This window comes from Nomascus leucogenys, chromosome 23 (genome assembly GCF_006542625.1).
Source record: "Nomascus leucogenys isolate Asia chromosome 23, Asia_NLE_v1, whole genome shotgun sequence".
Lineage (NCBI taxonomy): Eukaryota > Metazoa > Chordata > Mammalia > Primates > Hylobatidae > Nomascus > Nomascus leucogenys.
This window is the reverse complement of record NC_044403.1, coordinates 3,037,003-3,058,794: the sequence shown is the minus strand read 5'-3', so window position 1 is coordinate 3,058,794 and position 21,792 is coordinate 3,037,003.

Genomic DNA, 21,792 nt, shown 5'->3' with positions numbered 1-21,792 from the left:
ACCAAAAAGCACAGTTATATATAATAAAAATTACTGTAAATGACCCATCTGCTGACAATTGGATTTGTTCCACCTTCAACTTGTTTAAAAGAATTGAAAGTTACATGACTTGTAGTGGGATTTGATATCCAGAAATTAAAGACAGTCTCACCCGAAATACCTACTTCAGTATTTTAAATTATCCCCTTGTTAATCCCTGGAGATATAGATCTATGGTCTATAGTAAGATGCAAGGTTGTTGAAAAGGAACCTTTTGTGAAGTGGGAGAAGGGCTATTCTAAATAGGGACTCTTTGAGCTCATGCTAGTTCTTAGGAAGATCATGTTTTGGAAACAGCCCAGGTAGAAGTTAAAGATCTGAAAACTAATTTCTTTAAAACCATCCATGGGAAAGTTCTGAGTTAGGAATTGCAAAGGCCTGCCTTCCACCAAAACAGTGAAACCACTGGCAAAATACTGTCAAAATCACTCTTTATAGAACTCTGGAAACTAACAAAAAGTTTGCAGCAACCAGTAGAGCACATATCCAAGAAAAACTGCTGACACCAATAAGAAAAGCTTGCTCTGGGGTCTTTAGCTTATCCTGCTTCCATCTCCTGCTTCCCTTGAAAACTCACATCTGCTGTTCCCAGTGCAGTACTGCAGAGATCAGAAATGAAGATATTCTCAGAGAGTTGGAACTGCTCATTTTGATCTGTCAGATTGCTCCCCAGAAGGCCGGCTCCAAAGGATTGCCATTCTCTTATCCACCTTGGAACTCACCCCAAACTGAAGCACCCACCTCAGGGCAATTGTTGACAATGTGTACAGCAAATGTTCCAGGCTCAACTGCCAAACAGCATGGACGATTGCTGGGGCAAACAATAGGTTAACCAAAACCTACTGGGAGAAAAATCTGGGAATAAGATATTTAGGCAACAAGGGCTTTGGAAAATTGTTACAAACCATGTTCTAAAGAACTATCGTGAGGACAAAAACAGTATCTTACCAAATAGAGAATATTAACAAAGAGACAGGAATTATAAAAAGAAATTCAGAAGTTGAAAAGTACAATAATGCAATCAAAATTCAGTGGAAGGCTCACCAGTGCATTTGATCAGGCAGAAGAAAAGAATTGACACCTTGGTTTAGGTCACAGCATCTCAATTGCTGCAACTAGATTTTTCCTTTTTTAGGAACCTCAGCATCCAAGGGTTGTAGTCCCACTGGTGTTCGACACATGATCAATGTGTGTCCATGCAGTGCACTTAATTCCGAACCCCCGTTTAGGGGGTGCTGTCGGGCTCACAGATGCCTTCATATACATACATTATGAGATGCTAGGATGTTCCTGCTGCTCATTACTAGGACAGAGCTCCAACTGCCCTTTCAACAAAAAATCCCAAGAAGTCAACTAAATTCAACTCCTTCATCTGCACTTAGTAAGCCTGTCTGCCCAGTGGGGATTGTGGACAGAGGAGAAGCATTATGAAACATTATGTGTTGGGGTTTTTAGTGCTAAGTTTGTGTGATGAGAATCGCTGAACCCTCCTGCTGAGACCAGCTCGGTCGGGGAGACCCTCACCCAGCGGCGCTGAGGAATTAAAGACACACTCACAGAAATATAGAGGTGTGAAGTGGGAAATCAAGGGTCTCACAGCCTTCAGAGCCGAGAGCCCCGAACAGAGATTTACCCACGTATTTATTAACAGCAAACCAGTCATTAGCATTCTCTATAGACATTAAATTAACTAAAAGTATCCCTTATGGGAAATGAAGGGATGGGCCAAATTAAAGGAATAGGTTGGGCTAGTTAACTGCAGCAGGAGCATGTCCTTAAGGCACAGATTGCTCATGCTATTGTTTGTGGCTTAAGAATGCCTTTAAGCGGTTTTCCCACCCTGGTCGGGCCAGGTGTTCCTTGCTCTCATTCCTGTAAACCCACAACCTTCCAGTGTGGGCATTAGGGCCATTATGAACATGTTACAGTGCTGCAGAGATTTTGTTTATGGCCAGTTTTGGGGCCAGTTTATGGCCAGATTTTGGGGGGCTTGCTCCCAACACCTCCAATGTGGGGTGAGTCATTAAATTGTCTCTGCTGCCACTGAATAGATTCCAACATAGCCTGGCCACACATCCAAGGGCATGGGGGACAGAGGGGGAGCTGAAGCACTGATGCTCCCTGATCCCTCAGGTGGAGGGGTCAAGATGACTGAGGTGGGTGCATGCAGAGGGCGGGGGCAGGAAAGTGCTGGGGCAGATGTTGGAGAACCGACACTAGTGCAGCTAACCCAAAATCACTACATTGGGGATTTCAGGCGGCGTCTTTTGATAGGGAGACGAGAATACTCATGCGAGATGAGTCAGCTTCTCCTGGGAATTGCCGTCAGTGGGGGGAATTAAATGGCACTCCTAAAACCCTATATTTCCATTTTACTGCCTATCACATGGAGACATAAACATCTTCCTGATGGGAGCCATAGCCAAAGCCTTTCCACTTGCAAGAGCTTGGACCTCCCCGCAGTGCATGCAGGTTGACCAAGGAGACCACAAGAGGGGGCAGGGGCAGGGTTCGTGGCAGGTGAGCCTGGGAGCAGAGCAGAGAGAAGCAGTGTTGTCCTGTGGCTTCTTTGTCTTTGCTCCGCTTTGCCTGCATCATTATGGACTAACCCGGGGGGAGAATCTGGATGAAGGCAGGTGGTGGCTGAGTTCTCCACAGCCCACCTGCAATGAGTGAGGACCTGCCTCTTCTCCTGAATGGTACCTCTTTAGCCAGCAGATGGGCACATTTGTCTCTCAGCTTGGATCTTCTAAATGTGTCCAAGAAGTCTTAGTGCCAGTTGTTTCTCCAGGACTCTGGGAGGCTGTGGCAGCTCAGGGGCTGATTGGGAGATCATCTCCTTTCCAATCTTTCCCTCTATGAGTTCCAACTTCCATGAAGCTTGTGCCTTCTCAGAAGAGATGGGAGAGGTTTCTTTTTCTCATCCAGCCCACAGTCTCAGCAAGGGATCACCCATATCAGTGGCTATCATGGGCCCGGGCACGAGGTGACCGTGGGAGTTGTGGCTGTGTGGGATGCTCACCTTGCAGTTGGCAGCAGGTGTGTCCTCAGGGGAGTCCTGTCAGCCAGCACTCCAGGTGCGGGGTGGAGGGCAGGGCAGCCTTCAAGGACAGCAGAAGAGTGGGTTGGGTGAGAGAGGGCAAGGAGGAATCACTGATGTATGCTCCCCAGTGTTAAACCTACAAAAATGTTTGTAGGATAGACCTGAACAGTCTGATCATTTCAAAAGGTAAATAAAACTCTCCTTACAATCCTTGACCTCCAAATCCAATTCTTTCTTGGTAATTATCCTTTGATCAAATTTGAAAACTGAAAATGATGTATGGAGAGCTTTATTTCCTTAATTTTGACATTTCTAGAGGAGAAGGAGTATAGTAGATGGAGCAAAATGTAGGGTCTTGTGGCATTTTTGAAGGTCTGGAGAGACCAGATTGGATCGTGAGGCTTCTATCACCCATTAGCAGATACACAGGACAAAGACATGAGAGCAGCAATGGTGACTGATGCTGCAAGGCCCCAGAGGCCACTGAGAACAGAGGCCCCATTGCAGGAGGGGTCTGCATGAGACACCCTGCAGCGCAGCAGGCTGGGCTTCTGCTCTGAGCTCTGTCCTTAGCCCCGTGCACACAGGATTGTGCAGGATGAGGGAAGCTGCACCTGCCATCCCAGGCCCGTGGAGTGCTGGGTGTTACTTCGTCGCTCTGTGTCACTCCATAAGGGACTGTTCACGTGGATTTGTTCAGCTTCACTCTCCAGCAGGCCCTTCATGCATTAGTCCATTTGATCTCTCAACTCTCCCAACAGGTTGTTGAACCATTTCACAGAGGAGGAACCTGAGGTTCCTATGAGGGAATAGTTCACCCAGTGTCACAGCTGATAGGCCACAGGTTGTGGAGATGGCTTGCCTTGGGATGAGTGTGTAGATTGACTTTAAATTGCTAAGAAGGGGAGTTTAGATACATATTCCCAAAAGTTACCATCACCATCCGGAAGTTTGAATTACCATCTTACTGAGAACTGTCCAGGTGACCTTACGCCACGGCTCATGTGGTATCCATTTATGATGAGGTGGTTATGTGCTCAGTGTGCCCACATATCTCTGAGTGGGTGTGAGGCACATGCCAGGTGGGCACAGAGCCATCCACCTGGAATCCCAGCAGGGTTTGAGGACCTCTACACATAGCCGTTTCCTTGGTGCTGGGAAGCCAATTGTCCTCCCCTGACCCTTGGGAGGAAGATCCTAGCTGACCCAGAATGTTTCAGATGTGTTAGGTATCAGTAACCTTTGAGGACATTACTGTGGATGTCACCCAGGAACAGCGGGCCCTGTGAGGCCCAGCCCAGAGATGCCATGCTGGAGAACAATGGTCCCCTGGGCCTAGTGGGTGAGTCTGTCAGCACTGATTTATTTATTCATTTATCTTTAATAATTTCAACTTTTCTTTTGATTCAGGGGGTACATGTGCAGGTTTGTTACATGGGCATATTGTATGATGCTGAGGTTTGGGGTACGATTGATATTGTCACTCAGGTAACGAGTGTGCGTGGTACCCAATTGTTAATTTTTCAGCCTTTGCCCCCTTCCTCTCTTCCTTCCCCCTCTTGAATTCCACAGTGTCTGTTGCTCCTATCTTTATGTCCGTGTGTACTCAACATTTACCTCCCCCTGGTAAGTGAGAACATGCAGTATTTGGTTTTCTGTTCCTGCATTAATTCACTTAGGATAATGGCCTCCAGCTGCATCCATGTTGCGCAAAGCACGTGATCTCGTTCTTTTTATCACTGTATGGTATTCCATGGTGTATGTGCACACATTTTCCTTATCCAGTTCACCATTGAAGGGCAGCTAGGTTGGTTCCCTGTCCTTGTTATCGTGAAAAACTCTTATTTATTTTTTGAACAAGTGTCCAGGACAGCCTGGCCACACCCCTCCTCTCTCAGCCCTCAGTCACACTGGTTCTTTCACAGCACAAAGGACTACCTGAAGGAAGCTTGTTAATGTCTCTACATCTGGCTTGTCACCCACCAGAGCATCATCTTCCCATTGCAGTGTCATGCCTTTCTGGCTGCTAGATCTCCGACACCCAGAACACTGGGGCTATCTTAAAAAAATAAATCACTAGATTAAATTTTTAGCAAGCAACGACTCCGTTCTGAGCACGAAGCTAGCGTTTGAGAGCATAGCAGAAAAAATAACTGGCCCTTGCCTTTTCCATGCAAAACTGAGATTGTGCTGGTGGAGCTTTCATTGATTGGATTATTATGAAAATAAAGGTCAGCCAGCTGTGGAATCTTCCTTCACTCTGCACTGAGCCTGGCCATGCAAACCAGCAACAGGAGGTCCCACTGACTGGGGATCCGAGGCAGGACTCGCTCCTGTCCTGTGAGGGACGCTGCCGTTCTCGGGGTCAGGGCTCCCTCCTGTCCTGTGAGGGCCACTGGCGTCCTCAGGGTCAGGGTGCTCTTCCCCGGCTGCCCTTGGAGGCCCACCTCGTTCTTCCTCAGGAGCCTGCCCTGAGCCTGAGGCCCAGGCTTGGTTCTCAGCAAAGGATTCAAATCCTTGCAGTTTCACTGCAGAGCGGGAGCTCTGCCAATCAGAGATGATTTCCCAGCTGGAGCAAGGGCAGGGCTGTGGAGGGCAGGGAAGGTCCTCCCTGGGGCCTGAGTCCAGGTGAGCGGCAGACAGGTGTGCTCCTGGGAGGACCTGGCCAGGGAGGGAGCAGGGTCTTAGTGAGCGCGGTGCGGAGTTCCAGGAATGGTGTTTTCAGGTAGTATGGGGGCTGCCGGTGCCCGGTTCCTTCCAGGTCATATTCCTCACACGTATCAGTCTCCCTTCCTATATGTTCCTGTCCTCCTGGGCGTTGGAGTTTCCCGTTGCAGCCTCTGCCCTGACCCTTGCCCTTGGACCATTTCCCTCCCCTTTCCTCCCTGTTATCCCAGATCTATTCTATTTTTCCTCTTATATCAACCCCGAAAATATTTTCTGTCAGTTTCCTAAGTCGTGTTTCCACTCGCTGGTGTACGTTGTGTCAGGTTCCACCCCGTGCCGCCGGGTGGGCCCCTCCTGCTCCTTCCTGCTCCTGGAGGTTTCATCCCCCACCTCCCCGCACAGTGGCTTTTAGCTGCCTGGGGCGGGGTGAAGCGGCTGGAATCTCCAGCAGCCCGCCTGCCCCTGGGGCGAGTGCTGAACGACTCTCTCTCCACGCGGAGCCCTGAGCGGGAGGAGGCAGGGGCCCTGGCAGCGGGAGCTGGGAACAAGCCTCCCGGCAGGAAATTTCGGGTGGCTGGAATTTAGGAAGAAGCTTGCCTGAGCTCAAAACCTCCCGCTAAACGGACAACTCTTAAGGCGCGCATCCGGTTCTGTTTCCCACCTGCAGGCTCCGCGTTCCTCAGCCTGGCAGGCCGGGAGGCGGGGGGCACAGTCGGAGAAGCGGTGGAAGGCTGGGGTTGCTGGGCACAGGGAGTGCTGAGCCACGAAGACTCGGGACAGCGAGGCTGAGCGATGGCAGAGCCTGGTAAGGCGTCCAGGCTGCGGGGGAGCGGGGACTTCGGAGCAGGGACCCTGGGGGATGCTGAGCGCAGAGCCAGGGCGGGGTCCAGGGGTCTCGGGTACCCTTGGACTAAAGAGGGGGCTGGGAAGAGAGACGAGGTCAAAGGGCCCTGGTGAGTCTGGGTGAGGTGCAGGAGATCTAGTCCCCCCAGAACTGAGTCCAACGTTTTGTGGGGGAGGGACAAGGAAACAGTGAGGGGGTGGGGGCCATGGGCCACTGTTCAAGGGACAAACCCAGCTCAGAGGAAATAAGGCAAGGGACATGGGGGTGATGGGGCCATGATATGAGGGGTGTCGAGGTCGGGCCAGGAAAAGATCAACTAAACAGCGGGGGGAAGTGGGGGCCCGGGGAAGCAAGACATGAAGGCATGAGGGAGAAAAAGGGAGGAGGGGGAGCTCAGCAAATCAGTCACTGCCAGGCGCCTCTAGGAGCCTGGTTTTGTGGCACCTTAGTCATGTTTTCAGAGAAGAGGTTCATCGTCTAGAGGATGACATGACCAACGCAGGGAGGAAGTGGAGTGAAGAGCTGGGGTGCCCATCTGTGGCCCTGCTTCCTTGTGAGGTTCCCGCAGGCCCTGTGGGCACACAGCCCAGCCCTGCTCTGAACTCGGGGCCTGCCTGGGTCCTGTCTCTTCCCTCCTGTGCTTTCTGTCTCAGCTGAGCTGTTCTTGCCTGCACCTTAGCACCTCAGGCTGAGTGGGAGGGAGAATCCTAAACTGGCCCTCAAGATTCTGCCCCCTGGGAAACAGCCCTGTATACAGAATCCCCTTCGCCAGGGTGGCCTGGACCTCTGAATAATTTGGGATCTCAGTCCCCAAGTTACATGACTTTATATTGCAGTTAGGGGGTTTTGAAGATGTAATTACAACCCCTAATCAGTCTACTGTAAGGTTATCAAAAAGGTGATTTTCCTGGAGAGGCCTGGCCTAATCAGATGAACCCTTTCAAAGAAGGGCTGGAGGCTAGGCATGGTGGCTGACGCCTGTAATCCCAGCACTTTGAAAGGCCAAAGCAGGAGGTTCACTTGAGCCTAGGATCTCTTGACCCCATCTCTACAAAAAACACAGAAAAATTAGAGGGGAGTGGTGGCTGCGCGCCTATCATCCCAGCTACGTGGGAGGTTGATGTGGGAGAATCAACTGAGCTCAGGGAGCTTGAGGCTGCAGTGAGCTGTGATTGCACCAATGCACTCCAGCCTGGGCAATAGAGCAAGACTCTGTCTCAAAAAAAAGAAAAGAAAAGAAAAAAGAAAAAAAAAGTGGGCTGAGGTCAGAAGCAGAGGGGGCCAGCATGATGCAAGGCAGACAGTCTCCTGCAGGCCCTGAAGAGGCCACCTCCTGTGCTGTGCCGCTGTGCCACTGTGCCACTGTGCTGCTGTGCCACAGTGCCGCTGTGTGGAGGGCCTCGAGGAAGGTTTCTGAAGCTGCTGTTTGTGTGGCAATTGGTTACATAGCAGCAGAAAACAAATGCAGCCATCTAGCCCTCCCTCTTCTACCCCAGCCCTGGATCTAACCAGTTCCTATTATTATTATTGTTATTCTCTAACCGAGGACCACCCTGCACGTTCCTGGACAGCCCTGGTGTGAACCCTCACTCACCCTGGGTGGCTGAAGATGGTTTGGGATAATAATGATAATAGCGGCTCCTGATATCTGCTGGGCACTAACTACTGTGCAAAGTGTTTTACACCCATGAAGCCATCCCATTTTCACAACAGCTGCATAAGGAGGCATAGCTAGAAGAGGATCTAGCAGCCTTCCAGTTCAATTTCATTTAGACATCAGGATCCCAGGCCCAGAGGCGCAGCTCATAGTTTCCAAGCCCCACAGGGCGCTGTTTCCAACTGTTAGGACAACCCAGAACACCTGGAAGGTTCTCCTATGTGCTATGAGCAAAGCAAAAACATCCTTCACTCCCAGACTCTCCCCAGGCTGAGCCTGCAGACCCCCTCTTGTGATAGGGTCAGAATTCAGTTTTCAAAGAGCTTAGTGTGTAGATACTATTGATGATCTTTGGGAGCTGAAGTGTTTTTGAACTCCAGGCATGGTAACATGTTTTAGGTTCATTGATTTGAAGCATTATGAAAGGAAAATAAATGTTACACCTCAAAAGGAGTTTAGATTCTCTTTAGTTATAACTACCATATAGTCACTTATGACTATTTTCTAAATTTTAAGCTAAATATTCAGTGTGATAAAATACTCATTTTTGTACATGTTACATCCACTTAACTATTAAAGCTGGTCATTTATTACCTCACATGCAGTGTTAAGATAATGAGTAAATTGTTCATAAATTTTCACTACTATTATTGGGAAGCCTCATGGCATGTAATAAATCATCTTTTTTTATACATAGAATGAAATCAAGGCTAGGGAAGGTAGATACTACTCCACTCGTGCCGTGTGGCTAAGAATGGATCTCATGGATTGTGCATAAGGGCAAGATGCACAATAAAAATATTTGTAGGATCAATACTTGAATGTTCATAAGCCAGATGTCACAAATATCCCATCATTCCTACAAATTAAAATAACTTTAGTATAATTTTGAGATGGCATATTTATAAACATGTGCCAGATAGAACGTAGCCACCTAGCACAGTGACTGGATTGGATGTAGTATGCCCCTGGATTCCTCCTACGTGTTTGCTGGAGATGTTTGGGAAGTCACCTAGTCCTTTGCTTCATATTCTTTATCCATGTATTGGAATTTCATAGTAACTGCTTACCTGATGTGTTTAATGTAAGTTACAGAATTGTCTATTAAACATGCTGTGCTCATTACCTATTATAGGATATTGATTTTTTTCTGTATCTTTGCCCTTCTTTAAAACATTCTAGTACTTTTAATTTTTAGAACATGCACGAGAATACATAGCAGGAGAAGAGCAAACATGACACCAACTTTTTTCATTTCTTAGCCCTTTTGATCTACGTTATGGCTGAAGATATAGATGAAAATTAAGGCTGAGATATCTAATATCCCGGTATCTGTTGGGCACTTTTATTCTGTTGGGAATTTTAATTGTTAGATATTTTACTTCTGATTATGTGAACATATACAATTTAATGATTAAAATATTATAAATTTCATGCTTAATAATAAATGTCTTTCATATATGACTCCACCAAATCTTTAAACTTTGCATATTTATACTGTGAAAAAAATGAATTAACTAAGCCTCCAGCTTTCTAAAATGGAAGCAGGAGAGGCACCCACATCCGCTAAAGGTCAAGCCACAGAATGTTCCAGTAGACTTGGATAAACAACTGAAGCCAGTGTCCACCAGCCTTCAGCATCTTTCAGCTGAGAGTAGCCTCGTTAACTAACCAATCAGAATGAGTTTACAACTTAGGATTCCTGCCCAACAAATCAACTGCCTTTAAAAATAACTTTTGGTGGAAATCCTCGATTCAAAAATATTTCCTGCGCTTGCCTTACGGGACTCTCTTCAGGGCCGCCCTGACTCACTGTACCTGAGTTGTAATTCTTTGTTTCCCAAATAAATGCTATTTCCTTTGACTTCCATGCCCGTCTTTTTTAGTGAACAGCACACTATCTTAACTGTTATTGGTATCCATTGTTAAGACTGTTGGATCTTTCATTGCTTCATGGAATTATCTTTATCTTGGGCAAGAAAGTGAAAATTATCCATAGTTTCTTTAAAGTAGTAATATTTTAAGCCACTCAAAATAAGAAAAAGTCAAAGTTCACAATAAAAAGATCCTGATTTACCTGAATAAGACTTGAAAAGTGAAGAACAATTCCTTCTACCTGAAAAGGGTGTTGACCCAGAATCCACCTCGGACGATCCTCTAGCTGGCAGGTCAGCATCATCCCCAGTGCACCTGTGACTGATGACACATCTCATCCAGCTGCCGTAGGGATGTCAAGGACACGGGATACAGTGCTGGAAAGGGAAAAAGCATCAGTGCAAAAGTAGATTTCAGGATTTGGAGCATGGAGGCAAGTGCCCTCTCCTGGCATCCCACCATGGGGCCATGGTGAGGAGGCTCTGCAGTCTTCCAGGAGGACTGGACCATGGACAGGAGATACCCAAGACATGGATTCTCTGGGGACATGGGCGATTCCAAAAGCACACTCTCCCCCAGAGAAGCAGTCCATTGGGTCCGTAGTAAAATCCCATGGCGACCAGAGACTAAAAATCTGTAACGTCCTTGGTGTCCATGGACCTCGAAGCCAAACACAACAGCCCCACGAGCATCTGCCATCCAGGCACGGAGAGCTAGGGGCAAGCTTCTTAGGGTAAAGGAGGCTTCTTCCCTGTTCAGATGTGTGAACGGTTGGGTTTACAGATAATGGAGGTGTCTATGTATGTTGTCATGAAAATATAAGGCAAGTGGCACCAAATGTGATTTAGCGGTACCCGAAATTCAGTGCTGTGTGCTTTCTGCACGACATTAATTTTAATTATACGTACGCAGGAGAAAATTTAAAATTTAAATGTCTTATCATTGCTAGAAAAATAAAAGTTTTTTCCCTAGGAGTTAGAAATCTTGATCTCTGCGTTTTTCTATGGATCGATTCTCAAAGTTTGTGCAAATACAATTGGTGTTTCTTTCTAAGTGTCTTTGGTTATGAACTAAGGATGTAACCAACTCCTGTTTATGAGGTAAAGGGATGAGGCAAGAGAGATCCAGCAACAGGGTGTGGTTTTTTTTTCAGTCTTTGGCAACATTTTTCTTTGTAATGTCAAAAGTAGTGAACTCCCTGACTAGGGTTTCAGACATGGGCTGTTCTAATCCACCAAACACCTAATGGCTGGGAAAGAAGTGATTTGCACATGGATAACCAGTGTCACCTACAACATGGAACAGAGGGTCATCAAAATGGTCTGAGTCACTTTAATATGTGGCTGGAGAGATGCCAGAACAACAGAAAGAGCCCTCAGGAGGCATCCCCACCCAAGGTCAGTGAAGCTCAGTGCAGCTGAGGGGTGTGGGGTCATAGGGTGACCAGGTGACCGGGCTGATGGGGAGGAGAAATGCTCTGTTAGGGGTGTTGTCTCTGTCACCTCTTCAAGAAGCAGCACAGTCTCAGGCACATGTTCCCTCCTGCCCCCCCACACATAGACCCACTGCATCTCTTCCAAGATTCTTCCCTCCATTCTGGGACCTCCCCTTCCTCCTGAGCCCCTGTGGCCTCCATCTTACCCCCTCTCCCCAGTTCTTTGTACCTCCCTCCTCTCCCTCACGTCCCCTCCCATGCAAAGCCCCTACTGGTTCCCCCTTCCCCACTTCACCTCCACTCACACTCCATCTTCACCCTCCATTCCAGTCCTTCCCTTCCTCTCCTCACTCTGACTCCCCCACTAAACTCACTTCCCATCCCCTCTGTCCATGTCCCTGCCTCAGTTTACCTCCCTTCCCCTCTCCTCACCTCCCTTGGATGCACCTGACCTCTCCCGACTCCCTCCCCTTCATTCATGCCCTTCCCTTCTTCTCTCTCCAGTTCCATCTCCTCCAACATGCTCCTCTCCCCGTTTCCTTCAGCCTCTGTTGACCCCTCCACCCTCCCGCAGTCCCGAGCCCTCTCCTGCTAAGGCCATCCCTCCCAGCCATCCCGCCCTCCTCACCTCACCTCGGTTGGCTCCATGTCCCTCAGCTCCCCTCCCTTCCCTCTTCCCTGCCCCGAGAGCCATCCAGGTTTCCTTTCCAGTCTCCCTCTGCTCCTGTGCTTTCTTCCCTTTCCCTCACTTCCCCTGCTCTTGTCTTCTCCTCAGTTCCCCGCCCTCCCTCTCCGCACCTGCCCAGTTTCCCCCATCTCCCCTCCATGCTCCCTTCCTCCCCAGCTCCTGAGTTGGGCCACCTCAGCTCAGCGCCCTACTTCCTGTGCCTGCCCCTGCCTGCTGCCCACCCTCCCTGCACACAGCTCACTCCTCCCTCTGGCTCTCCTGCTAAGCAGGCGGCTCCCCCACTGCCCTGGGCCTGCCCACCTTCCCCAGCCCCGCAGTCAAGGCTCTCCAACTTCACACCGCCGGGGTGAGGGCAGAGAGGCACCCTCTCCAGGGCTGCGCTTCCTCCAGCAGGTCCCAGCTCCTCCCTCCCAGCTAAGCTCCATGGCCCATCCCTGCCCTGGGGGCGACACCACAGGGACCTTCCGCCCACCTTGCCAGGCTTTTCAGAGGCCTCGGAGCTGTGGTCAGGCAGGCGAATGGGGAGCAAGCCAGGGGTTACAGATCCAGAGCCTAGGGGAGTCCAGGCAGAGGGGGCTGTGGTCCCCTGTGACCACTTCTGTGACCTTGCCACTTGAACCCTCCAGGGCCTGTGTCCTCACCTCCAACGTGAAGATCAGGCTGGGCCATTACTGCAGAGCTGTGCTGAGTGTTGAAGAAGGTGCGTGTCACGCGTTATTATAGGTAGCTGGTGTTTCCTGAGCGTTTGGAAACGACGCTCTGTAAAATACTGTGAACTAACCCCGCAGAGCTGGGCACAGCATGTTTCATGATCTCATTGTATACTGACATGTTTCGTCATCGTGCTGTCAAGTATTCTCCAGCCACATCATTTGTTAGTAGCTTGACCTGCATAGGAGGGCACTGTCACCCTCCCTCCTGCTGTGCTGATTTCAGCGGGAGCCACAAGGCCAGGCCGCCCCGGGCGCCCCCTGCTGACTAACCCGGGAACTGCCCGCCGCCTGCTCTGAGCTTCCGGATGTGGGCGGGACCGGGCCGGGCAGGGCTGGGTGCCTGCGGGGAGGGGCGGGGCCAGGTGCCTGAGGGGAGGGGCGGGGCCAGGCGCCTGCGGGAGGAGAACTGGTCCAGGATCCAGGAGTCCTTCAGTGCAGGACGGGCCAGAGTTCACCTCCCTGGCTCGATCTACAGGTAATTTTTTTTTTTTTATACTTTAAGTTCTAGGGTACATGTGCACAACATGCAGGTTTGTTACGTAGGTATACATGTGCCATGTTGGCTTGCTGCACCCATCAATTCGTCATTTATATTAGTTATTTCTCCTAATGCTTTCCCTCCCCCAGTCCCCCACCCCCCTACAGGCCCTGGTGTGTGATGTTCCCCGCCCTGTGTCCAAGTGTTCTCATTGTTCAATTCCCACTTATGAGTGAGAACATGCGGTGTTTGGTTTTCTGTCCCTGTGACAGTTTGCTGAGAAAGATGGTTTCCAGCTTCATCCACTTCCCTGCAATGGACATGAATTCATCTTTTTTATGGCTGCCTAGTATTTCCGTGGTGTATATATGCCACATTTGCTTAATCCAGTCTATTATTGATGGACATTTGGGTTGGTTCCAAGTCTTTGCTATTGTGAATAGTGCCACAGTAAACATACGGACCTGCACGTAAACTAACTGGTGTGTGTCAGACGTAGATACAGGCCAAGAAGAAAAGACAAAGTCGGCGGGGGCAGCTCCGGAACAGTGATGACCTGGGTCGCTTCATTCTGTGCCTGGGGAAGAACCAAAGCCACTTGGAGATTAACACCATGACAAAAACGAGGGATGATGTGTGTGCAGTTGTGGGTTTCATGTTTACTTTCCAGGACTCTAGAGGACTTGCCCACTTGTTCATACCTAAACGAGTGCCCAGGGCCCCGCTGCCCCCTGAGGGCTCCATCTCCCCCATCACCCTACCCCCTGCTTAGCTCCTGGCCCACCCCAACCATCCCTTAGTGGATGAGTTGGTGAAGCTACCCCCCTTTTCCTCCCTATACCCTCTCTTCTCTCCCCAGGTCCTGCTGGGCCTCAGTCTCTGGTCTCTCTGCCCCACCTGCCCCAGCACCCCCCGGTCTCTTGAGTCCTCACCTGTATGCTCCCGAGCTCACCTCCAAGTTGAGTCTGCCCTTCACAAGGCTGGCCCCCTGCAGCCTACCCCCTCACCTGGGGTACCAGGACCATCCATTTCCTCCATTCTTCTCACACCCCCAGAGTGACTCAAGGCTCCCCTGAGCAGCTGGGCTGGAGTCCTCCCACCAGCTCCCTCAGTTATACCTGCTCCCATCCCCTCAGACCCAGCCCCCCAGGTTTCCAGACCCATTCATGGACGTGGCCTCCTAGGCCTCTCAACACTTACCTCCCAGCAACCCCTCAGCCCTGCCCTTCCCAGGCACCAACTTGGGAATCCCCACAGGGGCAGAGACACCTATTCCCACTTGGGCTCATGTCACCACAGCTCACTGGGGATGCTGAGCCTATGAATCCAGTCTTGCTCCATCCCTCCAGTTCCTTTCTCCAATCCAAGTTCTCTCAGACCTGCGGTGTCACCCTGGGAAGCCATCTGGACACCCAAGGCACTGCCTAACGGAGATGGCCATATTCTTCCCTGTAGGGATGGACAAGGGACACCTGCAGTGTACAGGTCACAGTCTGAACCTTTGGAATGGTGTGGCAGGCTGTGCCCTGCCAGGGTCCCCACCAGGGCCCCTGAATGGCTGCTCCCCATCAGTCATGAGGAAGACCCTTGATGATCATCCCCACTGCCTCTGAGATGGGCCCAGAAAGCCATGAGCTTCTCAAGCACCTGGGTCACCATCTGGGAAATGGTAGTCACGATCAAGTCAATCCCTTGTGCCCCAGAGACACTGTAACTCCCCCCAGTAGAATCCCAGAGGGACTGAGGCCACCCTGGGCAACATATCAAGGTTCTATCTCTACAAAAAATAAAAACGTAGCCGGGAGTGGTGGTGCACACCTGTAGTCCCAGCTACTCAGGAGGCTGATGCGGGCGGATCACTTGAGGCCAGGAGTTCGAGGCTGCAGTGAGCTGTCATTTTGCTACTTCACTCCAGCCTGGGTGACAGAAGGGGAGGAGAGGGGGAGGGGAAGAGAGGGAGAGGGAAGGGAAGGGAGAGAGAGAAGGAGAGGAGAGGAGGGGAGGGAGAAGAGGAGGAAGAAGAAGAAAGAAGGAAGAAGGAAGAATCCCAGAGGGGAAAGAGCCACCAAGGGTATCCCCACACTCTGTGCAAGCGTCTATCTGCCTGAAACATGCGTGTGTGAAACTCACAGTAGGCAGCACAACCAAGACGGAAAATTAGACCTGAGAGCAGCCTCTGTGGTCTTTGAGAGGGACCCAGGTGATGACCAGAAGCAGGGAGGCTCCATGGAAGGGAGAAACCCAAGTAGATGACCTTCTCTGTGGCTTCCAGCCTGGGGCAAAGGGTGGTCAGTCTCAAGATACCCAGCAGGGGAAGGGCTCATGTGGGAAAAGGGAAATGGAAAATCCCGCCACCTGCACAGCACGGGGAAATCACCCGAGACTCCAAAGTGTCATTACTGTGACGTCTGTAGCATAACATCCACAGGGGCCTCCTTAACACCATCAGGCTCTGGAATCGGAGAGCAGAAGAAGCTTCACAGCTGGAGCTGAAGTGGGTCTGAGTACAGACTAATCTCTATCGTGAGGCTTACTATTATCCCTCCTTTAGGGACATGGTCATTTTAAAATATTTTATTTTGAAATAATTATAGAACTTATAGAAACCTGCAACAGTAGCATAATGGGTGCCTGCCCCCTTCCCCCAGCTCCCCCAGGGCTTCTTGTTTTGCCATGTGTCCCCACCACCATGATGGACTCGGCCTCACTGACCAGCCCCAGTGGACGGCACCAAGGGCAGGCAGGATCACACACTCCTCTTTGCTCGAAACACTCAGGATCCTTCCTGCCCCACACACCGTCTCCATGCACCCACATTCTCTGCCCAAGGGTGGCCTGGCCCCCAGGCCCAGCCCATCCCCTGCATGTGGCTCCTTCCACTCAGGCTGTGGATCTCATGTATTGCAAATGTGGTTTAAACTTTGAGAATAGCAATTCCGGTTTGCAGGAAAAAGTGAGGATCCAGGCCTTTGCAGTCATGCACATGTTCATATTTTAAATACAGGCCAATGAGCTGCTGCCTAGTGTGCCTGCCAGAGGCACACCTGTTGTTACACTACAGCTGGATTTCCTGTTCCATTCTGCAAGAATATGCCACGGCGCTGTGGGGGTGCAGTGAGAGGCTTGGAAGAGCCTTGCCACAGGCTGTGTGTGTGTGTGCCAGCTGGCCATAGGTGGACTAACTGGAGAGGGGCTGGCTCTGAGTTGAGCACTGTCAGGAAGCAGGAGGAGGTACGTATACACTGGAATCTTCATAAACCTCATGCCCTGGGAGGCCTGACACGGGCAGGACAGGCTATCACCAAGGCCAAAGCAGCAGTCACCATGTGGGCTGGGAGAGGACACGGCTGGCACTCCTGGCCTGAGAGATGCTCCCATCTGTCTGTATTCAGACAGGATTCTGGAGTGGCTTGTCTTTGTCTTGATCAGGACCATGTGGGGTCTTGCCAGCTGCTGCTGTCCTGAGGGATGGTTTGTGTTCTCCAGGAGAGCCCCACAACCTCACTGAGGGTGCCAGCCCAGCTCCTGGGACACAGCCACCCTCCTCCTTCTCAAGCTTTAATGAGAAACGGGCAGGAGGTGGCCGGAGAACCACAGCCCATCTTCCAGGGTGCTAGGGGTGTCTGCTCGCAGTTCTGGTCTAGGGCAAAAAGAGAAAGGAAGGGAAAATCTCTCAGAAAATAACGGAACCACAATGGGGCTGCCGGCGAGATGAGCAGACTGGGCTGGTGACATCCAGGGCGTTAGCAAAGAAAAAAGCACCAGTGTACAGGCAGCCAGGGAGCCCAACCGCTCTCTTAGGGCCGCCCCCTCCCAGTCCTTCCCGAAGCCACCCTTGCCCCGCCCTGCCCCAAGAGCACACCCCGCGCCCCTCCCCCAGTCGTCTCCCCGCTCGGCTGCCGCCTCCCGCGGCTGCATCCCTAGTCAGTCCCTGAGACCGTCCAGAGGTCAGCCCCTGGGATCAGGCTTGCAGTGTTGGGCCGCCCTCCTTGCCAGATGCCGCCCTGGAGAGGGCGAGGGCGCAGAAAGGGCTGAGCGTCCCGGGTCCCTACGTGGCCGCATGTGAGCGCATTCCAGGAATAAGGAAACGAGAGGAGTAGGCATTTCTACCGTCTAAGGCACTTCGCATGAAATCCCGTGGCACCGGAAAAGTAGTTGGAACAAAAACAAAGTAACGCTGGCTTTTACGATGCAGATAAACGGATAAGTGGCGTAGGACGCAAGTAGGAGGGCTCCGTGCACACCAGGCGCAGCCGAGCGGGGATTTGCCTGCGCGTCCCAGCGCACAGGGCGGTCGCCGAGTCCCAGGGAAGCCCCCCGGCCCCGCGCTGCAAACTCAGGCAGCCTCTGCTCCTGCCTTACGGCTCTGAGGGCACGTGCTGCTCCGGGGAGGCACGGCTTCCTCCTGTTTCCCACTTCCTCATCCGGCCCTTAATTCACTAAAGACTAACAGGGAACGATGTTCATTACCAAAGTGGGTGCTCCCCCTAGCGTAGCACAGAACGCGGCGCTGTTCTCACTGTTGAATTGGAATGATCATATTTTTAGTATCAAAAATTAATTCTAGAAATCTATTTCAGTTCATTTTCCAGAGAACAAGGGTAGCAAAAATAATACAGGTTTGTTTCTTAATTTCCTTATGACACACATCACTGGTTCATGTGATAACGTGTCGATTCTCACCTGGAAGACACACGAGGAATAAAATCACCCATATTTTAAACTCTATCTCAAGTCTCTCAACATTTCAGGCTGTGCTCATTCACACACTACAGAATGATGAATATTCAGAGGAAACTTTTGCAGAACAATTAAAATTGCAAAATCGGAGCCGGGCGCGGTGGCTCACGCCTGTATTCCCAGCAGCACTTTGGGAGGCCGAGGTGGGAGTATCGCTTGACCCCGGGAGTTCAAGACCAGCTTGGGCAATATAGTGAGCCATCATCTCTAAAAAGATAAAAATAAAAACAAAAAGTTGCAAAATTACCTAAAATGAAATGCATACAATGAAATGCACACAATTATTATGCAAATTAAAGTTAATATTAACAACATATAACATGAGCCACAAGATTTACATTAAAATAGTCTAGTTGACAATAACTTGAATGTTTAAGTCCCCTTTATCTCTAAATAATATATTTACAGCCTGCCATTATATGCATCACTTAAAATTCAGATGAGGATATTAATCAATATTCACAATTTCTTCAGGAATATCAAGTGAATAATAATGATTTTACTCCTTGGTTTCATTATATTTTTGACATAAGATCTTGTTCTGTTGCCCAGGCTGGAGTACAGCGGCAGGATCATGGCTCACTACAGCCTCTGCCTCCTGGGCTTAAGCAGTCCTCCTTCCGCCTCCTGTGTAACTGGGACCACAGACGTGCACCTCCAGGCCTGGGTAATTTTTTATTTTTTATTTTTTGGTAGAGACAGAGTCTCATTATGTTGCCCAAGCTAGTCTTGAACTTCTGGGCTCAAGCGATCCTCTCGCCTCAGCCTCCCAAAATGCTGGGATTACAGGCATGAGTCACCATGCCCACCAAAAAGATTTTATTATGTGGAAATAAAAGGACATGAAAATATAACTTGAAACAACCCATTTCCTTGCAAATGTTATATTTTTCCACCACTCAATCAAACAGTGCCAACACTAGACATTGTCACATTATTTGTTGAACAAACAGTATCTCAAACAACTTCATATAAATACTACTGGGAAACAGCATTTTATTAAAATGTTGTTTAAATTTCATATTTTATCAAAGTCTGACATATTAGTAATAATATATTCTTTTTATTCAAATTTAAAGTTCTATTCAACGATAGCAATTTATAATTTTATATTAATAAAATGTCATTCATACAGTTTAATAATTATTTTATAACAGCATTAATGAAATCAGCACAGACGGTGTAATGTTCATGATATATTAATTTATAGGTTTAACATACACATACATAATTCAACATTGATGGCTTCCTTAATTACTCTACCATTAATATTGTAATTTTATGTTATCATTTAGGGTTGCCCTTCTATTTTAATATTAGATGTTTTAGCATCCATCAGTTCTATCAAGCTCTTCTCACTGGTTCTTCTTGGAATTCTAGACATGGCCACAATCGTCTCTTCTAAAATTCTAAAATCTGAGGGCTCTCACTGGCTGGGTGCTGCTGGAAGAACTGTAACTTGGTTGTTACCTCAACCATATTTTATTTTAAATGTTTCAATTAAAAGACATTTTTAAAAATGTGGAAATCCCTGAGAATATTCACTTCTTTAAATACAATGGGAATAGGTATGGATGAAGTCTGTTTCTCCTCATTTGATCCAGGGGTGCTTCTCAGAACTCTTCCAAGTGCCAGATCCTGGGCCACTGGCAGCTTGGCCCCGGTGGCAGTTCAGTTACCCCATCACAGCTTGGGCACCAGGGGAGCCCCACAGGTGGGCGAAAATTACCGTAAATTAAAACCTAGGCAGTTTAACACAAGCAGCCAGCACCAACATCACGGTACTTGATCTTCTGACTTCCTGCACTGCCAATTCTATGTCTCATCACATTCTCCTCTGGCCTCTCGGTCCCCAGCACACAGGCTTCAGCCTCTGTTTCTGCTGAAGCCCTTTCTTCATACACCCTAGAACATAGAACACAGGACAGAGAGAGAGACTTTAGTAGGAATACTGACATTTAACAACTTATCAGAGATATGAAAAATCAACTACATGAAGTATGGCGGTATATTAAGGCTTTGTGAATAAAAACACAATAAAGGGTGGGTGTGTAAAGCTATTTTCCAATCATCCTTCCAAACCAGGGCTTTTGAGGGAACAAGTCCTCCCAGCAGGTGGCAGGATGGGCCCAGCAGTGTCTTCAGCCCATTGCTGTCCTGAGTTAGGAAAGGCTGAATTCTATTTTACATGCAAAGAAAACATTTATTTAATTAAAGATTCAAGCTACAATATAGTTCTTCATAAAACACTAAAATATTTTGATTATCGATATTCTTCTGTTGCTTTTTCTCATGAAACGCGATTTGCCTTTGTGAAACCTGAAGTTTCCTATTCTATCAATGAGAAGGTGTATCAAATGGATAGTCCATCCCATGTATCCAACATCGACTACAAAATGTCTCCCTTTTTCCTAATTTTGCCTTCTTTTCCCTTTGTCACTCTTGAGTCTCTGTTAGTGCGCTGCAGAAGTGAAGACGTGTACTTAAAGAAATGCCAACATCTGCTGAAGATCAGATTAGATTCCATATTTTGCATTTTAGTTGATGTAATGATGACTTTAGTTATGATGAGTTTAGTTGATGTAATGATTCTAATGAACAGGAAATATTGTTTCCTATTTTAAAAGATACCATTAAATCATGCTGAATATTTTTCAATTTATTACGGATGTGTATTCAAGGGGTTGCCATTTCACCTGCTTCAGTCTTCCCTCTAAACCAATCCTAAGACATACCTAGGCTGAATTCATATCACATGAAAATTCACCACATGATGCCCTACTAGGTCAAAAAGTATAAAATCTGACATTATGGAGAAAGACTTCATTGCAACCAGGACAGAAAGACACTAAGGCACACAGTGCTCAGAGTGGCATGCTGACAAGATCTCTGGTGGGAGGCCATTGTGTGGACACCTGCTGGGCTTTGTCCCGGACACCATTCATTCACCTGAGCACGTTTGGTATCCAGGGTTCCTTCAGGTACATCAGTATTCAGTGGTGTGCCCAGAAGTCAGATGACTCTCACGTCAGGGGTGCAAAGTCGGACTCAACTTGCTTTGGGAAGTCCACTGGGGTGCAGGCTGTGTCAGGAAGCTTCCTGGCAGGGAAAAATCAACAGCATCAGCTAGGATGGAAGTATATCAACTGATGATGACCCTGCACATGTGGCCTTATTAACGATGCATCTGCCTGTCTCCAAAACAGTGCAGATTCAATGCAATCCACGAGGAAATTCACTCACGTGATCAGGCAAAATGCAACTAACAATTCACGGTGCTTTTCGGTTGTGGAGACCTTTCTCTGGGCTACCGTTTCCCAAAGGAAAGCTGTGTCTTCAGAAACAAATAAACTGATCAAGAGATACTTTCAAATGTTTCACGTAGAATTGTTTCTAATCTTCTAGCTACAGGATACTTCATTACCCAGAGAATGCGCCACTCTCCTGCCTGTGTGTGGGGCTCATCTGCTCCCAAGCCATCCAGGGCCTCTGGGTGCTATAATTCAGAGGGTCTCTGAAAGAGCACGAGGGAGACTGTTGACGTGAATGGTTTTCTCTGTTGGCTACACCTGTTTTACAGGGAGTTCTATGTGTCATTCAAATAGCTTCATAT